At 46.8% G+C, this 27,982-nt stretch overlaps 1 protein-coding gene across 3 annotated transcripts in view; it reads right to left on the bottom strand.

Moving 5' to 3' along the window:
• Positions 1-27,982, bottom strand: part of Vang (Strabismus domain-containing protein Vang) — a 149,554-nt gene that overhangs the window by 67,658 nt on the left and 53,914 nt on the right. The window contains exon 1 of one of the 3 annotated variants that reach the window (XM_053798079.2): positions 19,667-19,924. The exons of 1 other annotated variant lie outside the window; for it this stretch is intronic. The gene's annotated coding sequence lies outside the window, so the exon portion shown is untranslated. Of the gene's footprint in view, positions 1-8,183; positions 8,455-19,666; positions 19,925-27,982 lie in introns of those variants that run through there. One more of the 3 variants, XM_053798081.2, reaches the window with a different exon arrangement.

The following is a 27,982-nucleotide window of genomic DNA, read 5'->3' as shown; positions in this document are numbered from 1 at the left end:
CGAGGTATCGTCTTCAACTGTATCCCACCAGGCATACGAGGTATCGTCTTCAACTGTCTCCCACCAGGCATACGAGGTATCGTCTTCAACTGTCTCCCACCAGGCATACGAGGTATCGTCTTCAACTGTCTCCCACCAGGCATACGAGGTATCGTCTTCAACTGTATCCCACCAGGCATACGAGGTATCGTCTTCAACTGTATCCCACCAGGCATACGAGGTATCGTCTTCAACTGTCTCCCACCAGGCATACGAGGTATCGTCTTCAACTGTATCCCACCAGGCATACGAGGTATCGTCTTCAACTGTCTCCCACCAGGCATACGAGGTATCGTCTTCAACTGTCTCCCACCAGGCATACGAGGTATCGTCTTCAACTGTCTCCCACCAGGCATACGAGGTATCGTCTTCAACTGTATCCCACCAGGCATACGAGGTATCGTCTTCAACTGTCTCCCACCAGGCATACGAGGTATCGTCTTCAACTGTCTCCCACCAGGCATACGAGGTATCGTCTTCAACTGTATCCCACCAGGCATACGAGGTATCGTCTTCAACTGTATCCCACCAGGCATACGAGGTATCGTCTTCAACTGTCTCCCACCAGGCATACGAGGTATCGTCTTCAACTGTCTCCCACCAGGCATACGAGGTATCGTCAACTGTATCCCACCAGGCATACGAGGTATCGTCAACTGTATCCCACCAGGCATACGAGGTATCGTCTTCAACTGTCTCCCACCAGGCATACGAGGTATCGTCTTCAACTGTATCCCACCAGGCATACGAGGTATCGTCTTCAACTGTCTCCCACCAGGCATACGAGGTATCGTCTTCAACTGTCTCCCACCAGGCATACGAGGTATCGTCTTCAACTGTCTCCCACCAGGCATACGAGGTATCGTCTTCAACTGTATCCCACCAGGCATACGAGGTATCGTCTTCAACTGTATCCCACCAGGCATACGAGGTATCGTCTTCAACTGTCTCCCACCAGGCATACGAGGTATCGTCTTCAACTGTATCCCACCAGGCATACGAGGTATCGTCTTCAACTGTCTCCCACCAGGCATACGAGGTATCGTCTTCAACTGTCTCCCACCAGGCATACGAGGTATCGTCTTCAACTGTCTCCCACCAGGCATACGAGGTATCGTCTTCAACTGTATCCCACCAGGCATACGAGGTATCGTCTTCAACTGTCTCCCACCAGGCATACGAGGTATCGTCTTCAACTGTCTCCCACCAGGCATACGAGGTATCGTCTTCAACTGTATCCCACCAGGCATACGAGGTATCGTCTTCAACTGTATCCCACCAGGCATACGAGGTATCGTCTTCAACTGTCTCCCACCAGGCATACGAGGTATCGTCTTCAACTGTATCCCACCAGGCATACGAGGTATCGTCTTCAACTGTCTCCCACCAGGCATACGAGGTATCGTCTTCAACTGTCTCCCACCAGGCATACGAGGTATCGTCTTCAACTGTGTCCCACCAGGCATACGAGGTATCGTCTTCAACTGTGTCCCACCAGGCATACGAGGTATCGTCTTCAACTGTATCCCACCAGGCATACGAGGTATCGTCTTCAACTGTATCCCACCAGGCATACGAGGTATCGTCAACTGTATCCCACCAGGCATACGAGGTATCGTCTTCAACTGTATCCCACCAGGCATACGAGGTATCGTCTTCAACTGTATCCCACCAGGCATACGAGGTATCGTCTTCAACTGTCTCCCACCAGGCATACGAGGTATCGTCTTCAACTGTCTCCCACCAGGCATACGAGGTATCGTCTTCAACTGTATCCCACCAGGCATACGAGGTATCGTCTTCAACTGTCTCCCACCAGGCATACGAGGTATCGTCTTCAACTGTCTCCCACCAGGCATACGAGGTATCGTCTTCAACTGTCTCCCACCAGGCATACGAGGTATCGTCTTCAACTGTCTCCCACCAGGCATACGAGGTATCGTCAACTGTCTCCCACCAGGCATACGAGGTATCGTCTTCAACTGTATCCCACCAGGCATACGAGGTATCGTCTTCAACTGTACCCCACCAGGCATACGAGGTATCGTCTTCAACTGTATCCCACCAGGCATACGAGGTATCGTCTTCAACTGTATCCCACCAGGCATACGAGGTATCGTCTTCAACTGTATCCCACCAGGCATACGAGGTATCGTCTTCAACTGTATCCCACCAGGCATACGAGGTATCGTTTTCAACTGTATCCCACCAGGCATACGAGGTATCGTCTTCAACTGTCTCCCACCAGGCATACGAGGTATCGTCTTCAACTGTCTCCCACCAGGCATACGAGGTATCGTCTTCAACTGTATCCCACCAGGCATACGAGGTATCGTCTTCAATTGTATCCCACCAGGCATACGAGGTATCGTCTTCAACTGTATCCCACCAGGCATACGAGGTATCGTCTTCAACTGTATCCCACCAGGCATACGAGGTATCGTCAACTGTATCCCACCAGGCATACGAGGTATCGTCTTCAACTGTCTCCCACCAGGCATACGAGGTATCGTCTTCATCTGTCTCCCACCAGGCATACGAGGTATCGTCTTCAACTGTCTCCCACCAGGCATACGAGGTATCGTCTTCAACTGTCTCCCACCAGGCATACGAGGTATCGTCTTCAACTGTCTTCCACCAGGCATACGAGGTATCGTCTTCAACTGTATCCCACCAGGCATACGAGGTATCGTCTTCAACTGTATCCCACCAGGTATACGAGGTATCGTCTTCAACTGTATCCCACCAGGCATACGAGGTATCGTCTTCAACTGTCTCCCACCAGGCATACGAGGTATCGTCAACTGTCTCCCACCAGGCATACCAGGTATCGTCAACTGTATCCCACCAGGCATACGAGGTATCGTCTTCAACTGTATCCCACCAGGCATACGAGGTATCGTCTTCAACTGTCTCCCACCAGGCATACGAGGTATCGTCTTCAACTGTATCCCACCAGGCATACGAGGTATCGTCTTCAACTGTCTCCCACCAGGCATACGAGGTATCGTCTTCAACTGTCTCCCACCAGGCATACGAGGTATCGTCAACTGTCTCCCACCAGGCATACGAGGTATCGTCTTCACCTGTATCCCACCAGGCATACGAGGTATCGTCTTCAACTGTACCCCACCAGGCATACGAGGTATCGTCTTCAACTGTATCCCACCAGGCATACGAGGTATCGTCTTCAACTGTCTCCCACCAGGCATACGAGGTATCGTCTTCAACTGTATCCCACCAGGCATACGAGGTATCGTCTTCAACTGTCTCCCACCTGGCATACGAGGTATCGTCTTCAACTGTATCCCACCAGGCATACGAGGTATCGTCTTCAACTGTCTCCCACCAGGCATACGAGGTATCGTCTTCAACTGTATCCCACCAGGCATACGAGGTATCGTCTTCAACTGTCTCCCACCAGGCATACGAGGTATCGTCTTCAACTGTATCCCACCAGGCATACGAGGTATCGTCTTCAACTGTCTCCCACCTGGCATACGAGGTATCGTCTTCAACTGTATCCCACCAGGCATACGAGGTATCGTCTTCAACTGTATCCCACCAGGCATACGAGGTATCGTCTTCAACTGTCTCCCACCAGGCATACGAGGTATCGTCTTCAACTGTCTCCCACCAGGCATACGAGGTATCGTCAACTGTCTTCCACCAGGCATACGAGGTATCGTCTTCAAGATCCCTGGTTGTCCCTCAAGACCCCTGGTTGTCCCTCAAGACCCCTGGTTGTCTTCAAGACCCCTGGTTGTCTTCAAGACCCTGGTTGTCTTCAAGACCCCTGGTTGTCTTCAAGACCCCTGGTTGTCAAGATCCCTGGTTGTCCCTCAAGATCCCTGGTTGTCTTCAAGATCCCTGGTTGTCTTCAAGATCCCTGGTTGTCCCTCAAGATCCCTGGTTGTTCCTCAAGACCCCTGGTTGTCCCTCAAGACCCCTGGTTATCTTCAAGATCCCTGGTTTCTTCAAGACCCTGGTTGTCTTCAAGATCCCTGATTGTCCCTAAAGACCCCTGGTTGTCCCTCAAGACCCCTGGCTGTCTTCAAGACCCCTGGTTGTCTTCAAGATCCCTGGTTGTCCCTCAAGACCCCTGGTTGTCTTCAAGACCCTTGGTTGTCTTCAAGATCCCTGGTTGTCCCTCAAGACCCCTGGTTGTCTTCAAGACCCCTGGTTGTCTTCAAGACCCCTGGTTGTCTTCAAGATCCCTGGTTGTCCCTCAAGACCCCTGGTTGGCCCTCAAGACCCCTGGCTGTCTTCAAGACCCCTGGTTGTCTTCAAGACCCTTGGTTGTCTTAAAGACCCTTGGTTGTCTTCAAGACCCCTGGTTGTCTTCAAGACCCCTGGTTGTCTTCAAGACCCCTGGTTGTCTTCAAGACCCACCCCTGTGCGTGAGAGAGAGAGAGAGAGAGAGAGAGAGAGAGAGAGAGAGAGAGAGAGAGAGAGAGAGAGAGAGAGAGAGAGAGAGAGGAATAACGATGTTGGTTCACTGTACGGAGAATCTGCTACGAGGTTGATCTTCCAAATACAGTAGATAAATCACACAAAGGTAGATAGGACCTCAACCTACACTCTCTTGAAAGACGTAGAAAGGGGGTAGATATGACGGTAGATATGCGGGGAGATATATCGGGAGATATATGTGGGGAGATATTAGGGTAGATATGAGGGAGATATGAAAGTAGATATAGATATATGAGAGTAGATATACAGCTGAAGACAGGTATAAACATACACAATGGATTCGATTTGGATACAGCCAAATACAGACCAGTAGGCCTACTGTAGGGTTTCTCTCATGGCAGGGCGTGGGCGTGGCAGGACATGGGAGTGTCTGAGAGTGACACACAACATGGCAACCATTGGAAGCTGCTGAGAATCCGGATTCCTAGAACTATAAGAACGGAGGCGCCACCAGACAACATGGCTGCCAGTGAATCCGGATTGCTGGAACTACAAGAACACAGACGCCAGGACACAGCTCAGTGTTTATGACCCTATACTGCTGCTGCTGCTGTTATTATTGTTGCTGCTGCTGTTGCTGTTCGTGGTGGTGGTGCTGCTGTTGTTGTTGTTACTGCTGCTGTTGTCGTTGGTGTTGTCGTTGGTGTTGGTGTTGCTGCTGTTGTTGCTGCTATTGCTGCTGCTATTGTTGCTGCTGTTACTGCTGCTGTGTGTGTCTGTGTGCATGAGAGAGAGAGAGTTACTGCTGCTGTGTGTGTCTGTGTGCATGAGAGAGAGAGAGAGAGAGAGAGAGAGAGAGAGAGAGAGAGAGAGAGAGTCCCTCTATCTTGAGTAGTGTTCCACCACCATTGCGTGTATGAATCCCTCGTGAAGCGCGGGTGTGTGGGCGGGTGGGCGGGTGTGTGGGCGTGGATGGGCGGGGGTGACAGTGACCAGCACCCCTCCTGCTGTTGCTGCTGGTGAGTGCTGTTGCCTCTCACAATGACAGAGGCATGCGTGAGGTTCCTCCTTGCCTCTGCACCCTGCAAACTCTTCCCATCTATCGATCCTACCGTCTTCACCATGCTCCTCCTCCTCTACCAACTACTACCCCTTCGTGTTTACATCTCTGCACGGCTGATAAAGTTACTGACGGCTGAAACACTGCCCCAGTAGAGATTCTGAAATATTGCACATGTGTCTTATTCATCCTTTTACATATCTTCACCGCCAGAACCTTATTCATGCATGACATCCACACTTAAGATGGTTCTTGCATGAAGCAGTAACAGTTCTTCAAGAGGTTCTGACACTGAAAGCACTTGGTCAGGGGTCTCCAAGAACCGCCAGAACTCGTCCTCAAAATCTTGAAAATGTGAATCCATCAAGTAGCCAACCAGACGAGCCTGGCCCATGGCCGGGCTCCAGGAGTAGAAAGACTCTCGAAACTTATCAAAGGTATAAAGATATATATCGCTACCGTTGGAACTATCCTACCAGAAGCCTCACAATATCATCCTGAAGAACAAAAAGGCACAATACCGTGACTGGAACAATACACAGATAAGCCGCACACAGGAGAGATAAATCTATAACGACGTTTGGGTCCAACTCGGATCATTTACAAGCTACAGTTTGACTTGTAAGTGAACCAAGTGGGACCCAAACGTCGTCATAAACTTGTATGTGAGGGTTATTTGTGTATCATCATACTGTGTCTGTCTCCTGGCCAGCAACACAGACTTCAAGGAAAGGATGAACCACCTGAAGGGAATGTAACACAAAATAGGTCATTTGGATGCCCACGATGCCTTGTACCTACTCACAGTGTGCCTGACCTTGTCCCAGAACACCTATTTATCAACAACCTGAGGCGCAGAAAATGGTAAACCGGTGATTTAGATTTCAACGATGCTTCATACCGTCTTACAATGTAGTTAGTAGATGGTGAAAATAGACAAGGATCAAGTAAGCCTTATATTCAACACTTCATTGGGCGAAACGTTGGAAAATAAAAGGCTCATTGTGTGTGTATGATTCACTGCTCGCGAGGTAGCCGACCCTGCCCAGGAGAGCCTGTGTTCCGGTGCGCTTCCTGCAGTAGAACGAAACAAATGAATTCGATCACCTCCTGAAGTCAATATTCGGACAAACACTGAACTTTTATCTAGAACCCCACTGAGATCGCCACTGGGATCCCCACTGAGAGCATCACTGGAATCACTACTGGTAGTATTACCACTGAGATTTTGCTCTCGTAGGAATTCATTTCGGCGTGCAGATTTAGGACTGGTCTCTCCAGAAATTTTCAGATGTAAATTAAGTCTTTCTCGCCAGATTCCAAGAAGCACAGTTCCAGAGACTTCAGGCTTGTCCAATTATTTAGGTGCCTGACTTCAGATTATACTGGCATTGAAGATTGTCTGTACATTCACTTGAGCTGAAACTGGGCTGTTAGTGTACAGCAATATTGCAGCCTAGATAGAGAGAGAGAGAGAGGTAATAGCTGTTACCTTGCAGAAAAAGTTAGGAACCTTAATCTAACCTTGTAAAACTCCAGTGTAAAAAAAATGAGAGAGAACAAGCGACTAGAAGAGGATCACTATTGGTTTGTCATCTCTTGGTTTGAAGGTTCTGGTCATGATCGGACCCTAAAGACCAGAAATCAGTAAAATCTGTCAGTAAGGCAGGCCCAAGAGCTCCGAGTCAACCATTGCCAGTGCAACAAGGTAAGTGTAGGATGTTCTCTAGCCCAAATAAGATCCTGAAACAAAAAATCTTCTGTATATACAGTTACATGATTAGCAGCGATGTGTTCCTGGTCACACAGAAGTGTCTTTGTGTCCAGGTTACACCAGCAGCCCTGGTTAACACACACCAGCCACCTACCACAGGCAAGAGCACAGTGTACAGTAGCTGCACAGTCTTTCCCAACACCAGCCCTGTATGTATCCTGCTCACACACCATCCTGAAAGGTGGCAATTCCTAAGTAATAGCAACTCTAGATCTGCTGGAAAGTAATCCTTGAAGGGTTGGTAGTTACTGAACCATAGTGGAATGTTTGACGATATCCTCATCACCCTACTGAAGTCTCCCAGCTCAGGCTGACACTAGTGAAGTCTCCCAGCTCAGGCTGACACTAGTGAAGTCTCCCAGCTCAGGCTGACACTAGTGAAGTTTCCCAGCTCAGGCTGACACTAGTGAAGTCTCCCAGCTCAGGCTGACACTAGTGAAGTCTCCCAGCTCAGGCTGACACTAGTGAAGTCTCCCAGCTCAGGCTGACACATTTCATTACCTGATGTATGTGACCCATCCTGTGTAATGGATTAAGACAATTAAATATGGCCACCTTTCGTTCTCACAATGTAACTATTATACATAGTGCAGCAGCACACTGTGAGTGTTCCCACAATGTAACTATCATATAGAACAGTGTAACATCACACTGCTGGTGTTCCCACAATGTAACTATCATATAGAACAGTGTAACATCACACTGCTGGTGTTCCCACAATGTAACTATCACACAGAACAGTAACATCACACTGCTGGTGTTCCCACAATGTAACTATCATATAGAACAGTGTAACATCACACTGCTGGTGTTCCCACAATGTAACTATCACACAGAACAGTAACATCACACTGCTGGTGTTCCCACAATGTAACTATCACACAGAGTAGAACATACCTTACATATACCTGTGACCAACTTTGAGGGTATTTATACCCTACCATCCAAGTTTCACTGAGTGCCTATTCAACCAGGTTGTTGCTGTTTACTTGCTGCTGGGCACACGCATCCATCACAGCCTGATTGATCTTCAACTTGGCAGTTGTAATCCAGTATCCTCTTAAAGACCAAGCAAAACTACCGGCATACCCAAACTCAAACAACATAGGCAGACTAGACACACTACTGGGATGCCCAAGCTTATTAACCACCACAAGTCTACTGCTACCCAGGGATGCCCAGCACCTTATGGGCGCTACTGTGACTGCCTTATTCGCTCTCTCTGGGTATCGTCCGTCAGTGCCAGCTGCTGCCAGGGCCATATTATAGAGTGCCACACCGTGGGAAACCTCTAGCTCTACTCTGTTGCTTACATATGATTATTATTATTATTATTATTATTATTATTATTATTATTAATTATTATTATTGCATTACTGGAGGGTGGCTCAATTCCTTGCATCTAGAGTCCTTTAGTAACAGCAAGATGACCATCTTGAAGTGTCAGGTTGTGCTATATAGCCACTAACACCATTATGGTGCCACTAGCACCACTAACGTGTCACTGACACCACTATAGTGATGCTCACACCACTACAATGCCACAATATTTTAGCGATATTTACTAATAACACCATTACAGCGCCACTAATATAATATAGTACCACTAAACACAATTATAATGCCACTAACACCACTATAGTGCCACTAGGGATTGCCAACACTCAGCAATATTGCTAGGAGACTCCCAGCAGTGTGCTGATACAAGGTGCTCTCACCTTGAAATAATTCTCCTAAGTACCTCCTCGAAATGTGTGTCGTGCCGAATAGGTCAAACTTGCGATTTTGTCCTAAACAGAAACGCTCTTCTTGCCGAATAAGGGAAACGAAAATTTGTATATGCAATAATTTCGAAAAAAATCATTCTGAGCCTAACGAAAAAAATTATTTCATTGTGTTTATTATTAAATTATTGTAAACTTATCTAAAATATATTTAGTTGCATTAGGCTAAATTAAACTGCACTTGTTATAATAAGGTCAGGTAAGTTTTCTAAGGTTCTTTTGGTACTAAATTATTAATTTTTACATTAATATAAATAAAAAATATATCTTTAAACGTATAGGAGAAAATTTTAGAAAGGACTTAATTTTAAATGAGTTCTTGCTAATTGACCAGTTTTACCTATTCGGCACGACACACACACACACAATATATATATATATATATATATATATATATGTGTGTGTGTGTGTGTGTGTGTGTGTGTGTGTGTGTGTGTGTGTGTGTGTGTGTGTGTGTGTGTGTGTGTGTGTGTGTGTGTGTGTGTGTGTGTGTTCTCTCCTGTGGTTCAGAAATAATTCAACTTTCTCCACAAAACTGAACCAGTTTTCAGTCTACTAACCATGATTTTTTTGTCATTTTGGACGTAATCCTGGGGGTCATCGCCCCCTACACGGGATATGAAACATAACCGTGGACCAGCGGGCTGCCAACAGCAACAGCCTGGCACAACTGGCAATCAACACGCGATATATTACAGGAACATGAAGACTCACGTAGAGTAGGTTAAGTGTATAGTGAAGGTGACTAATGTTTACCAAGCTGTCAGTGAAGCTGTCATCTTGTACTAACTGTCGACCTGGTGGGTTGGTCTAGGACCGTGACTGTCACCCAGGACTGGTCTAGTACCGTGACTGTCACCCAGGACTGGTCTAGGACCCTGTCACCCAGGACTGGTCTAGGACCGTGACTGTCACCCAGGACTGGTCTAGGACCGTGACTGTCACCCAGGACTGGTCTAGGACCGTGACTGTCACCCAGGACTGGTCTAGGACCGTGACTGTCACCCAGGACTGGTCTAGGACCGTGACTGTCACCCAGGACTGGTCTAGGACCCTGTCAACCAGGACTGGTCTAGAACCCTGACTGTCACCCAGGACTGGTCTAGGACCGTGACTGTCACCCAGGACTGGTCTAGAACCGTGACTGTCACCCAGGACTGGTCTAGGACCGTGACTGTCACCCAGGACTGGTCTAGAACCGTGACTGTCACCCAGGACTGGTCTAGGACCGTGACTGTCACCCAGGACTGGTCTAGGACCCTGTCAACCAGGACTGGTCTAGAACCCTGACTGTCAACCAGAAGGACTGGTCTAGGACCCTGTCAACCAGGACTGGTCTAGGATCGTGACTGTCAACCAGAACTGGTCTAGGACCGTGCTTGTCAACCAGGATTAGTCTAGGACCGTGACTGTCAACCAGGACTGGTCTAGGATCGTGACTGTCAACCAGGACTGGTCTAGGACCGTGACTGTCAGCCAGGACTGGTTTAGGACCGTGACTGTCAACCAGGACTGGTCTAGGACCCTGTCAACCAGGACTGGTCTAGAACCCTGACTGTCAACCAGGAGGACTGTTCTAGGACCGTGACTGTCAACCAGGACTGGTCTAGGGCCGTGACTGTTAACCAGGACTGGTCTAGGACCGTGACTGTCAACCAGGACTGGTCTAGAACCCTGTCAACCAGGACTGGTCTAGAACCCTGACTGTCAACCAGGACTGGTCTAGAACCCTGTCAACCAGGACTGGTCTAGAACCCTGACTGTCAACCAGGACTGGTCTAGAACCCTGACTGTCAACCAGGACTGGTCTAGAACCCTGTCAACCAGGACTGGTCTAGAACCCTGACTGTCAACCAGGACTGGTCTAGAACCCTGTCAACCAGGACTGGTCTAGAACCCTGACTGTCAACCAGGACTGGTCTAGAACCCTGACTGTCAACCAGGACTGGTCTAGAACCCTGACTGTCAACCAGGACTGGTCTAGAACCCTGTCAACCAGGACTGGTCTAGAACCCTGACTGTCAACCAGGACTGGTCTAGAACCCTGTCAACCAGGACTGGTCTAGAACCCTGACTGTCAACCAGGACTGGTCTAGAACCCTGACTGTCAACCAGGACTGGTCTAGGACCGTGACTAAAGGTGAAGAGTCCATGAGCCAAGGCAAGATGGATGAACGGGTCAAATTATTGATTGCTTTCATACCTATAACATCCCTTCTGCAATACCATTATTATTATCAGTAGTAGTAGTAGTATAATGATTAGTATAATTATTAATAGAAGTAGTATAATAATCATTATTATTAGTTGTAGTAGCATGATAATCATTGTTAGCAGTATGATAATTAGTATAATTATAATTATTTTTACTAGTATAATTAATAGTACAATTACAAGTAGTATTTTTATTAGTATCATTATTATTAGTAATACTATTATCATAAATAGTATAATTATTATTATTAAACAAAGTCAAGCAACACACACGTGCTGGGACCAGAAGTATTTACCTGTGATTTACCAGTGACCTGCTTTACCAGTTTTCCCTACTCCTGCGGCCCGGCCCTGGGTCAAACCTCTCTGTTAAATGCCTGGTCGTGCAGACTGTTGCTGCTGGCAGCTCGCTGGCCACGTTACAGTTATGGAGGAAGTCACTGCAATTTCCCCAAGATAATTTGTTGCGCCAACCCGCGTTCAAAATACCTCACAAAACCACAATATATGAAGCACGGGTGATGAGCACAATTCTACTGAGGACAGACATTTATATATCATTCCAGCAAGTCATACGAACTTTTGCTGGACGCAAACACAATACACAGCTTCAAGAGTTGGCATGGTGGTGTCCAAAAAGTCAGAAATCAACAATACCAGGGCGGTACATCTGTGTACTGAGACATGTGTACAGCACGTGTTAAAACACGTGTTAAACTTGGTCAATGGTTGGCAGGACGTCTTCAACGGAAGATGGTCAGGTGTTACATGACCCTGATTCCTCACCTTGTCGGTATTCTATACCAATTTTGTAATAATACTTGGGCCCAGGAGCCGGGTATCGACCCCCACAAGCATTCACAACCCACAATACCGTAGCTGGGACAATTCACAACACACAATACCGTAGCTGGGACAATTCACAACACACAATACCGTAGCTGGAACAATTCACAACCCACAATACCGTAGCTGGAACAATTCACAACCCACAATACCGTAGCTGGAACAATTCACAACCCACAATACCGTAGCTGGAACAATTCACAACCCACAATACCTAACTGGAACAATTTACAATTGACTCACACTTAGAGAACTTTAAATGATTTCTCAAGTCAAACCTGTGACTTGAAAATTAGTTCAGGAAGGACCGAAACATCTTTATAATGGTCCATGATGGACCGAAACATCTTGAAAATGGTCTATGAGGGACCGAAACGTCGTCTAGTGTCCTCTCTTCAGTCATCTGAAAATTAGTTAATAACATTTCTGCTAACAAGATGATAATATACACATATCTAACATATTCCTCGTGAATGATTACCACTGTAGTGTAACATCCACGAATAATGATGATGATAATGATGACGATGATGAGGAATTATTCAGTTGATAAGAATGATTGCAGCTCGATTTAGTCCGGAAAAATTGCTTATAGAGGCGAACTTATCAGGCTTGATTTCAGATTTCTGGTCGTGAAAGGCAGTGATTGGCTATGATTCTCTCCTGCATGGAAATACTCCTGAGTGGCCCTGTCAATCAGATAATAGCACTGAGATTGGCAGTGTGTCAATTACGGAATGTAATCATCAAATATAGTCAAACGACGTGTTATTCTCTATTCCAGAACCGGGGAGTAAGATCCTAGTCTGACTACTAACCCCGGAAAGTTGACTCTTGAGTGTGAGCCACACCCAGCCAGAGCTGTGACCTGCAGTGACCTCTGACCACTCTCCCTGAGACACTCCTACCATTCATTCGTGACCCTGGAAAAACAGGATCATCCCACGTGTATTTATAACTAAATCAGAAGATCATTACAAGTTTGAAATTGGGCACTATTGCCCAGACAGCTATTGAATGAATGATGGTGTGTGATTCTTTTCTTTTGGCCACCCTGGTTGGCCAGGCGAGCATCAGACGAGCCTGGCCTATGGCCGGGCTCAGGGAGTAGAAAAATAAAACTCTGACCTCATCAAAGAGAATTAATGACCTGACAAGTTATCATACATAGCTCAAACAACACTTATTTCATGCTTGAAATACTTGATCATACTAGTCATACTTTCTAATTCTTATCATGAGGTCATTCTGCATATATCATACTCTCATACTTATCAGATTTTTTGATATATCACTGAAAATATAATATATATTACCGTGGCTGGAACAATTCATAACTACCATTTAACCACGTCACAGAAGCCTCCACTATGGTACAGTAACTACCATTTAACCACGTCACAGAAGCCTCCACTATGGTACAGTAACTACCATTTAACCACGTCACAGAAGCCTCCACTATGGTACAGTAACTACCATTTAACCACGTCACAGAAGCCTCCACTATGGTACAGTAACTACCATTTAACCACGTCACAGAAGCCTCCACTATGGTACAGTAACTACCATTTAACCACGTCTCAGAAGCCTCCACTATGGTACAGTAACTACCATTTAACCACGTCTCAGAAGCCTCCACTATGGTACAGTAACTACCACTTCACCACGTCACAGAAGCCTCCACTATGGTACAGTAACTACCATTTAACCACGTCACAGAAGCCTCCACTATGGTACAGTAACTACCATTTAACCACGTCACAGAAGCCTCCACTATGGTACAGTAACTACCATTTAACCACGTCACAGAAGCCTCCACTATGGTACAGTAACTACCACTTCACCACGTCACAGAAGCCTCCACTATGGTACAGTAACTACCATTTAAACCACCACAGAAGCCTCACTAGACCAGTCACAGAAGCCTCCACTATGGTACAGTAACTACCATTTAACCACGTCACAGAAGCCTCCACTATGGTACAGTAACTACCATTTAACCACGTCAGAAGCCTCCACTATGGTACAGTAACTACCACTTCACCACGTCACAGAAGCCTCCACTATGGTACAGTAACTACCATTTAACCACGTCACAGAAGCCTCCACTATGGTACAGTAACTACCATTTAACCACGTCACAGAAGCCTCCACTATGGTACAGTAACTACCACTTCACCACGTCACAGAAGCCTCCACTATGGTACAGTAACTACCACTTCACCACGTCACAGAAGCCTCCACTATGGTACAGTAACTACCACTTCACCACGTCACAGAAGCCTCCACTATGGTACAGTAACTACCACTTCACCACGTCACAGAAGCCTCCACTATGGTACAGTAACTACCACAACTTCAGTTACCTTCCAGCAGTGTGGTTGTTAAATTAGACACATGTGCAACTCTTGGGTATCTTTGAGGAAACGTTTCGCCACACAGTGGCTTCATCAGTCCATACAAAGGATAAACTTGAAGAACAGGAGGAGAATGAGGTAATCAGTCCCTCAACCTTGAGTCGATGTGGTCAGTCAATCAATCTTGAATAGAATAGTGTGGCGAAACGTTTCCTCAATAAAGATGCCCAAGAGTTGCACATGTCTAATTTAACAACGTGTCGGTTCTTTGAACCATTCATCTACAAACCTTCCAGCAGTACTGGAGTTACTGTTACTCTGGAACTGCCGTCTCTTAGAACGTCCCATTTCACACACAGGAGAAATGGAATTTTTATGGTGTCACGATCGAACAAATGGTTCCATCCAAGCAGATTGTGGTACAGATTTTAACAGTTATGTCGGGAGATCGAATACAAGAGAGTCGTCTCACAAGATGTCATCAATTTCACTTGAGACTTGTGTCTCGCGGCTTTGATTAAGCCGAAGTCGCAGTCAGAAACGAGTGGTTTGAGAGGATTGTTGTTGGTGATGGCCGCGGGGTGGGTTAGAGGGTGGGTAATAGGGTGGGTGGGTAATAGAGAGGGTGGGTAATAGGGTGGGTGGGGGAACAACGCAGGTAAACCCACGCTCCACTATACACCCAGAAGTGTATTTCTGTATATACAGTTTACTTCCGTCCCTAATTCAAAGACAAGTATCCCTGATTGAGAGCACCTAATTTATCCCAAGACTAATGCTAAGGACTTTTAGTAGGGGGAGCACCTAGGGAAGGGTGGGTAGTCAGGAGCCACTGACACAGGTTCCCAGGACCCATCACCTGCACTCACCACTCCTGCTGTTACTCGCACAGGAATGTTACTTCTGCGTCCCAACCCGTTCACCACCCAACCGAGAGACCCGGGTTCGATCCTGGGGCGAGTAGAAACATTGGGCATGTTCTTTTACACCTGTTGCTCCTGTTCACCTAACGGTAAGTAGGTACCTGGCTGTTGTGGGTGCTAGGAGCTGGGTTTTCTTAGGTTATCCTAGGTTAATAATAAGTCATTTATTAGCCAGCGGTTCATTCCACTGACCTACTGAACCTACTTACTGCTAGGTGAAGTGACAGCAGGTGTAAGGTAACTAACACCCAGGTACCTACTTACGGCTAGGTGAAGTGACAGCAGGTGTAAGGTAACTAACACCCAGGTACCTACTTACTGCTAGGTGAAGTGACAGCAGGTGTAAGGTAACTAACACCCAGGTACCTACTTACTGCTAGGTGAAGTGACAGCAGGTGTAAGGTAACTAACACCCAGGTACCTACTTACTGCTAGGTGAAGTGACAGCAGGTATACGGTAACTAACACCCAGGTACCTACTTACTGCTAGGTGAAGTGACAGCAGGTGTAAGGTAACTAACACCCAGGTACCTACTTACTGCTAGGTAAACAGTGACAGCAGGTATAAGATAACTAACACCCAGGTACCTACTTACTGCTAGGTGAAGTGACAGCAGGTGTAAGGTAACTAACACCCAGGTACCTACTTACTGCTAGGTGAAGTGACAGCAGGTGTAAGGTAACTAACACCCAGGTACCTACTTACTGCTAGGTGAAGTGACAGCAGGTGTAAGGTAACTAACACCCAGGTACCTACTTACTGCTAGGTAAACAGTGACAGCAGGTGTAAGGTAACTAACACCCAGGTACCTACTTACTGCTAGGTAAACAGTGACAGCAGGTATAAGGTAACTAACACCCAGGTACCTACTTACTGCTAGGTAAACAGTGACAGCAGGTATAAGGTAACTAACACCCAGGTACCTACTTACTGCTAGGTAAACAGTGACAGCAGGTATAGGGTAACTAACACCCAGGTACCTACTTACTGCTAGGTAAAGTGACAGCAGGTATAAGGTAACTAACACCCAGGTACCTACTTACTGCTAGGTGAAGTGACAGCAGGTATAAGGTAACACCCAGGTACCTACTTACTGCTAGGTAAACAGTGACAGCAGGTGTAAGGTAAGCTAGGTGAACAGTGACAGCAGGTATAAGGTAACTAACACCCAGGTACCTACTTACTGCTAGGTAAACAGTGACAGCAGGTATAAGGTAACTAACACCCAGGTACCTACTTACTGCTAGGTAAACAGTGACAGCAGGTATAAGGTAACTAACACCCAGGTACCTACTTACTGCTAGGTGAAGTGACAGCAGGTATAAGGTAACACCCAGGTACCTACTTACTGCTAGGTAAACAGTGACAGCAGGTGTAAGATGACTAACACCCAGGTACCTACTTACTGCTAGGTAAACAGTGACAGCAGGTATAAGGTAACTAACACCCAGGTACCTACTTACTTCTAGGTAAACAGTGACAGCAGGTATAAGGTAACTAACACCCAGGTACCTACTTACTGCTAGGTAAACAGTGACAGCAGGTATAAGGTAACTAACACCCAGGTACCTACTTACTGCTAGGTAAACAGTGACAGCAGGTATAAGGTAACTAACACCCAGGTACCTACTTACTGCTAGGTAAACAGTGACAACAGGTATAAGGTAACTAACACCCAGGTACCTACTTACTGCTAGGTAAACAGTGACAGCAGGTATAAGGTAACTAACACCCAGGTATCTACTTACTGCTAGGTAAACAGTGACAGCAGGTATAAGGTAACACCCTGTTACCTACTTACTGCTAGGTAAACAGTGACAGCAGGTATAGGGTAACTAACACCCAGGTACCTACTTACTGCTAGGTAAAGTGACAGCAGTAACTAACACCCAGGTACCTACTTACTGCTAGGTAAACAGTGACAGCAGGTATAAGGTAACTAACACCCAGGTACCTACTTACTGCTAGGTAAACAGTGACAGCAGGTATAAGGTAACTAACACCCAGGTACCTACTTACTGCTAGGTAAACAGTGACAGCAGGTATAAGGTAACTAACACCCAGGTACCTACTTACTGCTAGGTAAACAATGACAGCAGGTATAAGGTAACAGGTACCTACTACTTACTGCTAGGTACCTACTTACTGCTAGGTAAACAGTGACAGCAGGTATAAGGTAACTAACACCCAGGTACCTACTTACTGCTAGGTAAACAGTGACAGCAGGTATAACACACAGGTAACTAACACCCAGGTACCTACTTACTGCTAGGTAAACAGTGACAGCAGGTACTGCTAGGTGAACAGTGACAGAAAGTGTAAGGTAACTAACACCCAGGTACCTACTTACTGCTAGGTGTAAGTAACACCCAGGTACCTACAGCAGAAGTATATAAGGTAACACCCAGGTATCTACTTACTGCTAGGTAAACAGTGACAGCAGGTCTAAGATGACTAACACCGAGGTACCTACTTACTGCTAGGTAAACAGTGACAGCAGGTATAAGGTAACTAACACCCAGGTACCTACTTACTTCTAGGTAAACAGTGACAGCAGGTATAAGGTAACTAACACCCAGGTACCTACTTACTGCTAGGTAAACAGTGACAGCAGGTATAAGGTAACTAACACCCAGGTACCTACTTACTGCTAGGTAAACAGTGACAGCAGGTATAAGGTAACTAACACCCAGGTACCTACTTACTGCTAGGTAAACAGTGACAACAGGTATAAGGTAACTAACACCCAGGTACCTACTTACTGCTAGGTAAACAGTGACAGCAGGTATAAGGTAACTAACACCCAGGTATCTACTTACTGCTAGGTAAACAGTGACAGCAGGTATAAGGTAACACCCTGTTACCTACTTACTGCTAGGTAAACAGTGACAGCAGGTATAAGGTAACTAACACCCAGGTACCTACTTACTGCTAGGTAAAGTGACAGCAGGTATAAGGTAACTAACACCCAGGTACCTACTTACTGCTAGGTAAACAGTGACAGCAGGTATAAGGTAACTAACACCCAGGTACCTACTTACTGCTAGGTAAACAGTGACAACAGGTATAAGGTAACTAACACCCAGGTACCTACTTACTGCTAGGTAAACAGTGACAGCAGGTATAAGGTAACTAACACCCAGGTACCTACTTACTGCTAGGTAAACAATGACAGCAGGTATAAGGTAACACCCTGGTACCTACTTACTGCTAGGTAAACAGTGACAGCAGGTATAAGGTAACTAACACCCAGGTACCTACTTACTGCTAGGTAAACAGTGACAGCAGGTATAAGGTAACTAACACCCAGGTACCTACTTACTGCTAGGTAAACAGTGACAGCAGGTATAAGGCACTAACACACAGGTACCTACTTACTGCTAGGTGAACAGTGACAGCAGGTATAAGGTAACACCCAGGTACCTACTTACTGCTAGGTAAACAGTGACAGCAGGTATAAGGTAACTAACACCCAGGTACCTACTTACTGCTAGGTAAACAGTGACAGCAGGTATAAGGTAACTAACACCCAAGTACCTACTTACTGCTAGGTGAACAGTGACAGAAAGTGTAAGGTAACTAACACCCAGGTACCTACTTACTGCTAGGTGAACAGTGACAGCAGGTGTAAGGTAACTAACACCCAGGTACCTACTTACTGCTAGGTAAACAGTGACAGCAGGTATAAGGTAACTAACACCCAGGTACCTACTTACTGCTAGGTAAAGTGACAGCAGGTATAAGGTAACTAACACCCAGGTACCTACTTACTGCTAGGTAAACAGTGACAGCAGGTATAAGGTAACTAACACCCAGGTACCTACTTACTGCTGGGTAAACAGTGACAGCAGGTATAAGGTAACTAACACCCAGGTACCTACTTACTGCTAGGTAAACAGGCAACAGGTGAAGAACAACCTCTGACCCAGAATGGAAGCTGGACCAGCCGTTATTTTTCCTTTTTTAACGTTATTACAGCCGTTATACATGACGGTATATACAATGGATATACAAAGAGGGTATATTCGAAGTCTGGTCGGTGAAATTAGGGATATATATCCCTTAGTGATGGTAAAATAAGGGATATATATGAGGACCCACTTGCTATACGGTGATCAATTTCGTTATAACAGTAGATATAAATGGAGGTATATTCAAGGGAGATACGCAGAGAGTATATTCGAACACAGAGATAGCATAATAAAGGATAAATAGTGACGTTGGATGGTAAAATAAGGGATATAAGAGAACCCACCTGCCGGGACGACTGGTGGACCAACATCTCTCAATCCTTCACTTCTGCTTCTCATCAAATTAACACCTATATCGCCATTTTTCCATCGCTAACATTCGCATATTCACGTCATTCTGTTGGCGGAGTGAACCTTCAGTCGACGAGAAGCCACTAGAGGCACAGAGGTACAGCACACGAGGGATAAAGTTAAAATATAAGAGAGGAACACACACACACTTCCACCCACAACAATGGTCTCTCTCACTCTGGTCAGGTTCCAACAATGTTCAGTCTCGGACTCATCCACCGACCTGCGCACACTTGTAAAAAAAAATTCCACGCCACTATGGACGTATTTCATTATATTTTCACTCTATTATTGAGTCTTGTGCTCACCTTGGTGACCTGGGCACTTACAAAAGTATATCCAGGTATTTTGTTCTAATCATTCAATAATTGTAATGTCCTATATGGGCTTACAGGGGTCGATTCACAGCTCCTGGTCCCGCCTCTTCGCTGGTCGCTACCGGGTTCACTCTCTCTAATTTATCAACATGTCGGTTCTCTGAACCATTCATCTACAAACTCTCTTGGAACCTGGTCCAAGGAGATAGAGCCATCCTTCCCTGATGTTGGTGAGGAGTTCTTGATCATTGGACTCCTCCTCCCCTTCCTTGGATTAAATTTTAATGTTTACAATTTCATGTATATATATATATATATATATATATATATATATATATATATATATATATATATATATATATATATATATAGATAACCCCAGGATAACCCCAGGATAACCCCAAGATAACCCCAAGATAATCCCAGGATAACCCAATAAAGTCAATACTACACAGTTCCATCTTAAGTCTTTAAAATGCCATATTAGGTAAAAAGTTAAATTTCCCTTAATAACGATGTTAAAATCATGAGTAAGGTTAATAACGGTGGTGGAGGATCATATAGCACCGAGGCAACGGCAGGAAAACCATGGTAGTGGACGCAGGAAATTGCAAACAAAAAAAATAACGAGTCGATTTTGAGGACCCCAGGTGCGTGGCCGCCCAGCCCTTGTCGCAAAATATTTGCATTTTTCGTTCTCAAAGACGATGTAGTTGTTTCCCTGAAACATCTCAGAGGAAATCAAGTGTTAAATATATATACCTCTCTTTGGAGATGAAGTATATAGCCTGGTATATCTCTGAAAGAGTATATATGAGTAATTTATTCTTGGCAACTGGGGTGTTCCCACGACTCACACGCAAAGTTCAATGTCATATCTCATAGCAAGATTTATCCATTGCATGGTCAGTCTTGCAACTAAGACTCCTTTCTGCACAGTAGGTGCATCATTGCAGATATTCTCGTCAATAGGTTCTCATAAAACGGATAGAATGGGGAATGGAAGACGGGAATATTGGAATGTGCTTGTAGTTGAGTTGCCAGAGAGTGGAAGTTGAAGCCCCGAGGCTCTCACATCTCCACTACCAACCACAACTTCCAGCTTTTCTCTGCCTGCCTACACCTAACTAGGTAGTCAGCTGGCAGACAGTGGGTAGTGTGTAGTAACCCAGTAGGTAGACTGTGGTAAGCCAGTAGGTAGACAGTGGTTAGTGTGTGGTAGCCAGTAGGCAGATAGTGGGTAGAGTGTGGTAACCCAGTAGGTAGACAGTGGGTAGTGTGGTAAGCCAGTAGGCAGATAGTGGGTAGACTGTGGTAACCCAGTAGGTAGACAGTGGGTAGAGTGTGGTATGCCAGTAGGTAGACAGTGGGTAGTGTGGTAAGCCAGTTGTGGTAACCCAGTAGGTAGACTGTGGTAAGCCAGTAGGTAGACAGTGGGTAGTGTGTGGTAACCCAGTAGGCAGATAGTGGGTAGTGTGTGGTAACCTAGTAGGTAGACTGTGGTAAGCCAGTAGGCAGACAGTGGGTAGTGTGTGGTAAGCCAGTTGGCAGATAGTGCGTAGTGTGTGGTAACCCAGTAGGTAGACTGTGGTAAGCCAGGAGGTAGACAGTGGTTAGTGTGTGGTAAGCCAGTAGGCAGATAGTGCGTAGAGTGTGGTAACCCAGTAGGTAGACAGTGGGTAGAGTGTGGTAAGCCAGTAGGCAGATAGTGGGTAGACTGTGGTAACAAGTAGGTAGACAGTGGGTAGAGTGTGGTAAGCCAGTAGGTAGACAGTGGGTAGTGTGGTAAGCCAGTAGGTAGACTGTGGTAAGCCAGTGGGTAGACAGTGGGTAGTGTGTGGTAACCCAGTAGGCAGATAGTGGGTAGTGTGGTAACCCAGTAGGTAGACTGTGGTAAGCCAGTAGGTAGACAGTGGGTAGTGTGTGGTAACCCAGTAGGCAGATAGTGGGTAGTGTGTGGCAACCCAGTAGGTAGACTGTGGTAAGCCAGTAGGCAGACAGTGGGTAGTGTGTGGTAAGCCAGTTGGCAGATAGTGGGTAGTGTGTGGTAACCCAGTAGGTAGACTGTGGTAAGCCAGTAGGTAGACGGTAGTGTGTGGTAAGCCAGTAGGCAGATAGTGGGTAGAGTGTGGTAACCCAGTAGGTAGACAGTGGGTAGAGTGTGGTAAGCCAGTAGGCAGATAGTGGGTAGGCTGTGGTAACCCAGTAGGTAGACAGTGGGTAGAGTGTAGTAAGCCAGTAAGTAGACAGTGGGTAGAGTGTGGTAAGCCAGTAAGTAGACAGTGGGTAGAGTGTGGTAAGCCAGTAAGTAGACAGTGGGTAGAGTGTGGTAAGCCAGTAGGTAGACAGTGGGTAGAGTGTGGTAAGCCAGTAAGTAGACAGTGGGTAGAGTGTGGTAAGCCAGTAAGTAGACAGTGGGTAGAGTGTGGTAAGCCAGTAAGTAGACAGTGGGTAGAGTGTGGTAAGCCAGTAAGTAGACAGTGGGTAGAGTGTGGTAAGCCAGTAGGTAGACAGTGGGTAGAGTGTGGTAAGCCAGTAGGTAGACAGTGGGTAGAGTGTGGTAAGCCAGTAAGTAGACAGTGGGTAGAGTGTGGTAAGCCAGTAAGTAGACAGTGGGTAGAGTGTGGTAAGCCAGTAGGTAGACAGTGGATAGAGTGTGGTAAGCCAGTAAGTAGACAGTGGGTAGTGTGGTAAGCCAGTAGGTAGACAGTGGGTAGAGTGTAGTAAGCCAGTAAGTAGACAGTGGGTAGAGTGTAGTAAGCCAGTAAGAAGACAGTGGGTAGAGTGTGGTAAGCCAGTAAGTAGACAGTGGGTAGAGTGTGGTAAGCCAGTAAGTAGACAGTGGGTAGTGTGGTAAGCCAGTAGGTAGATAGTGGGTAGAGTGTAGTAAGCCAGTAAGTAGACAGTGGGTAGGCTGTGGTAACCCAGTAGGTAGACAGTGGGTAGTGTGGTAAGCCAGTAAGTAGACAGTGGGTAGAGTGTGGTAAGCCAGTAAGTAGACAGTGGGTAGTGTGGTAAGCCAGTAAGTAGACAGTGGGTAGAGTGTGGTAAGCCAGTAAGTAGACAGTGGGTAGAGTGTGGTAAGCCAGTAGGTAGTAGATCAAAGCCACTCAAAACGATTCCCTTTTAAAATTCGTAGCCCTATTGTGAGTAGTTGATTGGGTGACGGAGTATCGAGACTTCAGTACTCCTGAATGATGCAGTGTGTGCACTGTCAGTTTACACACAGGTATCTCTCAGTAGCTGCTGGAGAATGATTGAAGCGACCAGGTTAGGAGGCTTACTTTCCCTAGCGACCAGGTTGGGAGGCTTACTTTCCCTAGCGACCAGGTTGGGAGGCTTACTTTCCCTAGCGACCAGGTTGGGAGGCTTACTTTCCCTAGCGACCAGGTTGGGAGGCTTACTTTCCCTAGCGACCAGGTTGGGAGGCTTACTTTCCTTAGCGACCAGGTTGGGAGGCTTACTTTCCCTAGCGACCAGGTTGGGATACTTACTTTCCCTAGCGACCAGGTTGGGATACTTACTTTCCCTAGCGACCAGGTTGGGAGGCTTACTTTCCCTAGCGACCAGGTTGGGAGGCTTACTTTCCCTAGCGACCAGGTTGGGATGCTTACTTTCCCTAGCGACCAGGTTGGGATGCTTACTTTCCCTAGCGACCAGGTTGGGAGGCTTACTTTCCCTAGCGACCAGGTTGGGAGGCTTACTTTCCTTAGCGACCAGGTTGGGAGGCTTACTTTCCCTAGCGACCAGGTTGGGATGCTTACTTTCCCTAGCGACCAGGTTGGGAGGCTTACTTTCCCTAGCGACCAGGTTGGGAGGCTTACTTTCCCTAGCGACCAGGTTGGGAGGCTTACTTTCCTTAGCGACCAGGTTGGGAGGCTTACTTTCCCTAGCGACCAGGTTGGGAGGCTTACTTTCCCTAGCGACCAGGTTGGGATGCTTACTTTCCCTAGCGACCAGGTTGGGAGGCTTACTTTCCCTAGCGACCAGGTTGGGATGCTTACTTTCCCTAGCGACCAGGTTGGGAGGCTTACTTTCCCTAGCGACCAGGTTGGGAGGCTTACTTTCCCTAGCGACCAGGTTGGGAGGCTTACTTTCCCTAGCGACCAGGTTGGGAGGCTTACTTTCCTTAGCGACCAGGTTGGGAGGCTTACTTTCCCTAGCGACCAGGTTGGGAGGCTTACTTTCCTTAGCGACCAGGTTGGGAGGCTTACTTTCCTTAGCGACCAGGTTGGGAGGCTTACTTTCCCTAGCGACCAGGTTGGGAGGCTTACTTTCCCTAGCGACCAGGTTGGGAGGCTTACTTTCCTTAGCGACCAGGTTGGGAGGCTTACTTTCCCTAGCGACCAGGTTGGGAGGCTTACTTTCCCTAGCGACCAGGTTGGGATGCTTACTTTCCCTAGCGACCAGGTTGGGAGGCTTACTTTCCCTAGCGACCAGGTTGGGAGGCTTACTTTCCTTAGCGACCAGGTTGGGATGCTTACTTTCCTTAGCGACCAGGTTGGGATGCTTACTTTCCCTAGCGACCAGGTTGGGATGCTTACTTTCCTTAGCGACCAGGTTGGGAGGCTTACTTTCCCTAGCGACCAGGTTGGGAGGCTTACTTTCCCTAGCGACCAGGTTGGGAGGCTTACTTTCCCTAGCGACCAGGTTGGGAGGCTTACTTTCCCTAGCGACCAGGTTGGGATGCTTACTTTCCTTAGCGACCAGGTTGGGATGCTTACTTTCCCTAGCGACCAGGTTGGGATGCTTACTTTCCCTAGCGACCAGGTTGGGATGCTTACTTTCCCTAGCGACCAGGTTGGGATGCTTACTTTCCCTAGCGACCAGGTTGGGATGCTTACTTAGCCTAGCGACCAGGTTGGGATGCTTACTTAGCCTAGCGACCAGGTTGGAACGCTTACTTTCCCTAGCGACCAATTTCTAACGGCAACGGTGTAGACAGCGGTGTAGACAACAATGTAGACAACAGTGTAGACAACAGTGAAGCAGACAAAGAAGTGACATTTTGGGGGAGTTTGGTCGACAAGAGTTCAGAGTTAGGGACCATAATCCTGCCTAAGGCTCTGTACCGACCAGTCTGGTTCAGAAACTGGTTTTAAATCCTTACATTCTGCTAACAGTCACGTGTGTGTGTGTGTGTGTGTGTGTGTGTGTGTGTGTGTGTGTGTGTGTGTGTGTGTGTGTGTGTGTGTGTGTGTGTGAGTGTAGGTACAGTACTTTACACCTCCAGGACTCGAGTCCGGCTAACCTGTTTCTCTGAGTCCCTTCATAGACGCTGCCTTACGGGTCACCTACACTCCAACAGCAGGTAACAGGTCACCTACACACCAACAGCAGGTAACAGGTCACCTACACACCAACAGCAGGCAACAGGTCACTTACACTCCAACAGCAGGTAAGAGGTCACCTACACACCAACAGCAGGCAACAGGTCACCTACAGGTAACAGGGGTAGATAAGAGAACGTTCGACCCTCCAGGTTGAGGGACTGACCACCTCTAAACTACATCTTCAAGAGTGATGGACTGATTACAGTCTTCACATCACTATTGCTTCTGCTACCTCTTCTGTACTCGACTGAAGAAACCTACTGTGTGGGCTAAACGTTTGTAAGTATGTAAGTGAATAAGTAAGTAAATAAGTGGGTTTGTAAGTGAATAAGTGGGTGTGTAAATAAGTCAGTAAATTTATATAGATATATTGGCTGGGTTTAGATATTATTGTTAGTGTTGTTTTACATGGTAACTGTGTAAGTTATCTGGGATAACTCAGTAAGGTCAATTATCTGAATATTTGCAGTTTTACAGTGATAAGTGTGGCTGGAGAAGTTGATCTAAGCTGGTGATGTGGCCCACCAGGGTTATCTAAGCTGATGTGGCCCTATAGGGTTAACTAAGCTGGCGACGTGGCCCCCGAGCTTGTAATGTGGCCCACCAGTCAGGATAATTGTTCCTGGTCTAAAGGGCAGCATTCTTTTCCGTCCTTCTGCCAACCATTATCGTTTTACGATACTAGCTACTCTTACAGTAGCTGCTGCTGCTGCTGCGATGTGTAGAGTATCGTGTAGAGTGCGTATGTGAAGAGTGCGTGTGTGTGTGTGTGTGTGTGTGTGTGTGTGTGTGTGTGTGTGTGTGTGTGTGTGTGTGTGTGTGTACGTAGAGTGCGTCTTTCAGGGTATGTTGACAGCAGGTAGCAGGATATATGGGTTTTTATCCTGCCCTCAAGGTGTAAATAATCACTGAGGTGTCCGTGGCATAACAACGAACTCTATCATGGTTCCGTCGATACTTTTGCTGTGTCAACGCTTAGGTTCCAGTACTCACAGGGTGGACCCGAGTTTGACAGAACCTGGATCAAGGTAACCAGGGCGAACCTGAACCTGACAGAACCTGGATCAAGGTAACCAGGGCGAATCTGAGCTTGACAGAACCTGGATCAAGGTAACCAGGGCGAATCTGAGCTTGACAGAACCTGGATCAAAGTAACGAGGGAGGACCTGAGCTTCACAGCACCTGGCAACAGGTCAGGAATGAGTGGCGCGGTCTCAGGTATAAGGGTGACACAAGGAAATTGAAATGTCTTATCCATTTAGCCAAAGTTCATTGAAGGGGAAGAGAATGGAGGTGGTGGTTGAAAAGGGGTAGAAGAAGAGAGATGAACCCAGTGGAGGGATGGAATATTGGTTGAAGAGCAAGGGTGAAGGAGCAAGGTGAAGGAACAGGGTGATAGAATAGGGTGAAACATCAGGGGCAGAAGACTGCCGGGGTCCATCTTAGGTTTACACAAGACAATGACTGGTAGGTGGCGAGGCGTAACATCAAACTGAACGTGTGTTTGTTGATTACCAGGACCAGGTCTGATGTCTACTGTGTTCCCAGAGCCGCAGCTGTTGTTGCTGCTGCCACTGCTGCTACTGTGGGTGGTGCTGCTGCAGCAGCTGTGACAGGATGCAGTACTGAAACCACCAGTAAATCATATCAACACCTCAGAGCTCTACTCGAGTCCTGAACTAGGTGAGAACTATGGACACGTCTCCTTACTCCTGCTGTCCTTGTTCACCTAACAGTAAATAGGCACCTGTGAGTTAGTCAACTGTTGTGAGTTGTATACCAGGGAAGCACCTAAAGAACCCAGTTGAAATAAGCCACACAGCATGGCTTCCATAGGCTATCCTGGGTTACTAAGCCACTGAGACATAAAACTCACAAGAAAGATTTCTACGTCACCATCAGTAAGATTCCCAGAGCGTTCATCTGTGTGCTAAATCCACTAACCTACTGCTGACGATACTGAAGGAAAGTCCCACTGTGAAGTCCCACTGTGAAGTCCCACTGTGAAGTCCCACTGTGAAGTCCTACTGTGAAGACACTTTGGGACAAGGTCTCTCCGTGTGGAACTTTATCAAGTTCCACCAAGACTATCAAACGTAGATGACTCTCCATCACTGTCTTAGCAAGACACTCTCTTACCGTAAAGGGGCGGACCGGTAAGCCAGCGGAAGGCCTCGATAAGATGACCAAAAACTCCAGCTGCAGGTCATCACATGACCTGTTCCTTGACAAAGCTTACCTAACCTAACTCTTACCACCATCCATCCATCCATCTGCAGGACTGGAACATTCACGGTCAATCATTCCATCAAATCCACTTGAATTCCTTATTGGAAAATACTGTCAAAGGGTCTTGGACCACCTTCCCTGCGGCTCGGTCCCAGACCAGGACAGAACTGAAGATGAAATAATATGGAAATAAGAACTTTTGACAGATACACAGAAAACAGAGTGAACATTGAGTGCAAGAACTAGTCTCTAAGCTTTACCTGTCATCTTACGTGTTAGACACAGAATAGAGATATAATCCTGTCAGAGTGCAAAACGTGAGTGAAGTGGGTAGCAGTACAGGTGAGTGAAGTGGGTAGCAGTACAGGTG

Source organism: Cherax quadricarinatus, chromosome 93 (assembly GCF_038502225.1).
Source record: "Cherax quadricarinatus isolate ZL_2023a chromosome 93, ASM3850222v1, whole genome shotgun sequence".
Classification (NCBI taxonomy): domain Eukaryota; kingdom Metazoa; phylum Arthropoda; class Malacostraca; order Decapoda; family Parastacidae; genus Cherax; species Cherax quadricarinatus.
The sequence above is the reverse complement of the archived record's forward strand: the minus strand, read 5'-3'. Positions and strand labels throughout refer to the sequence as shown.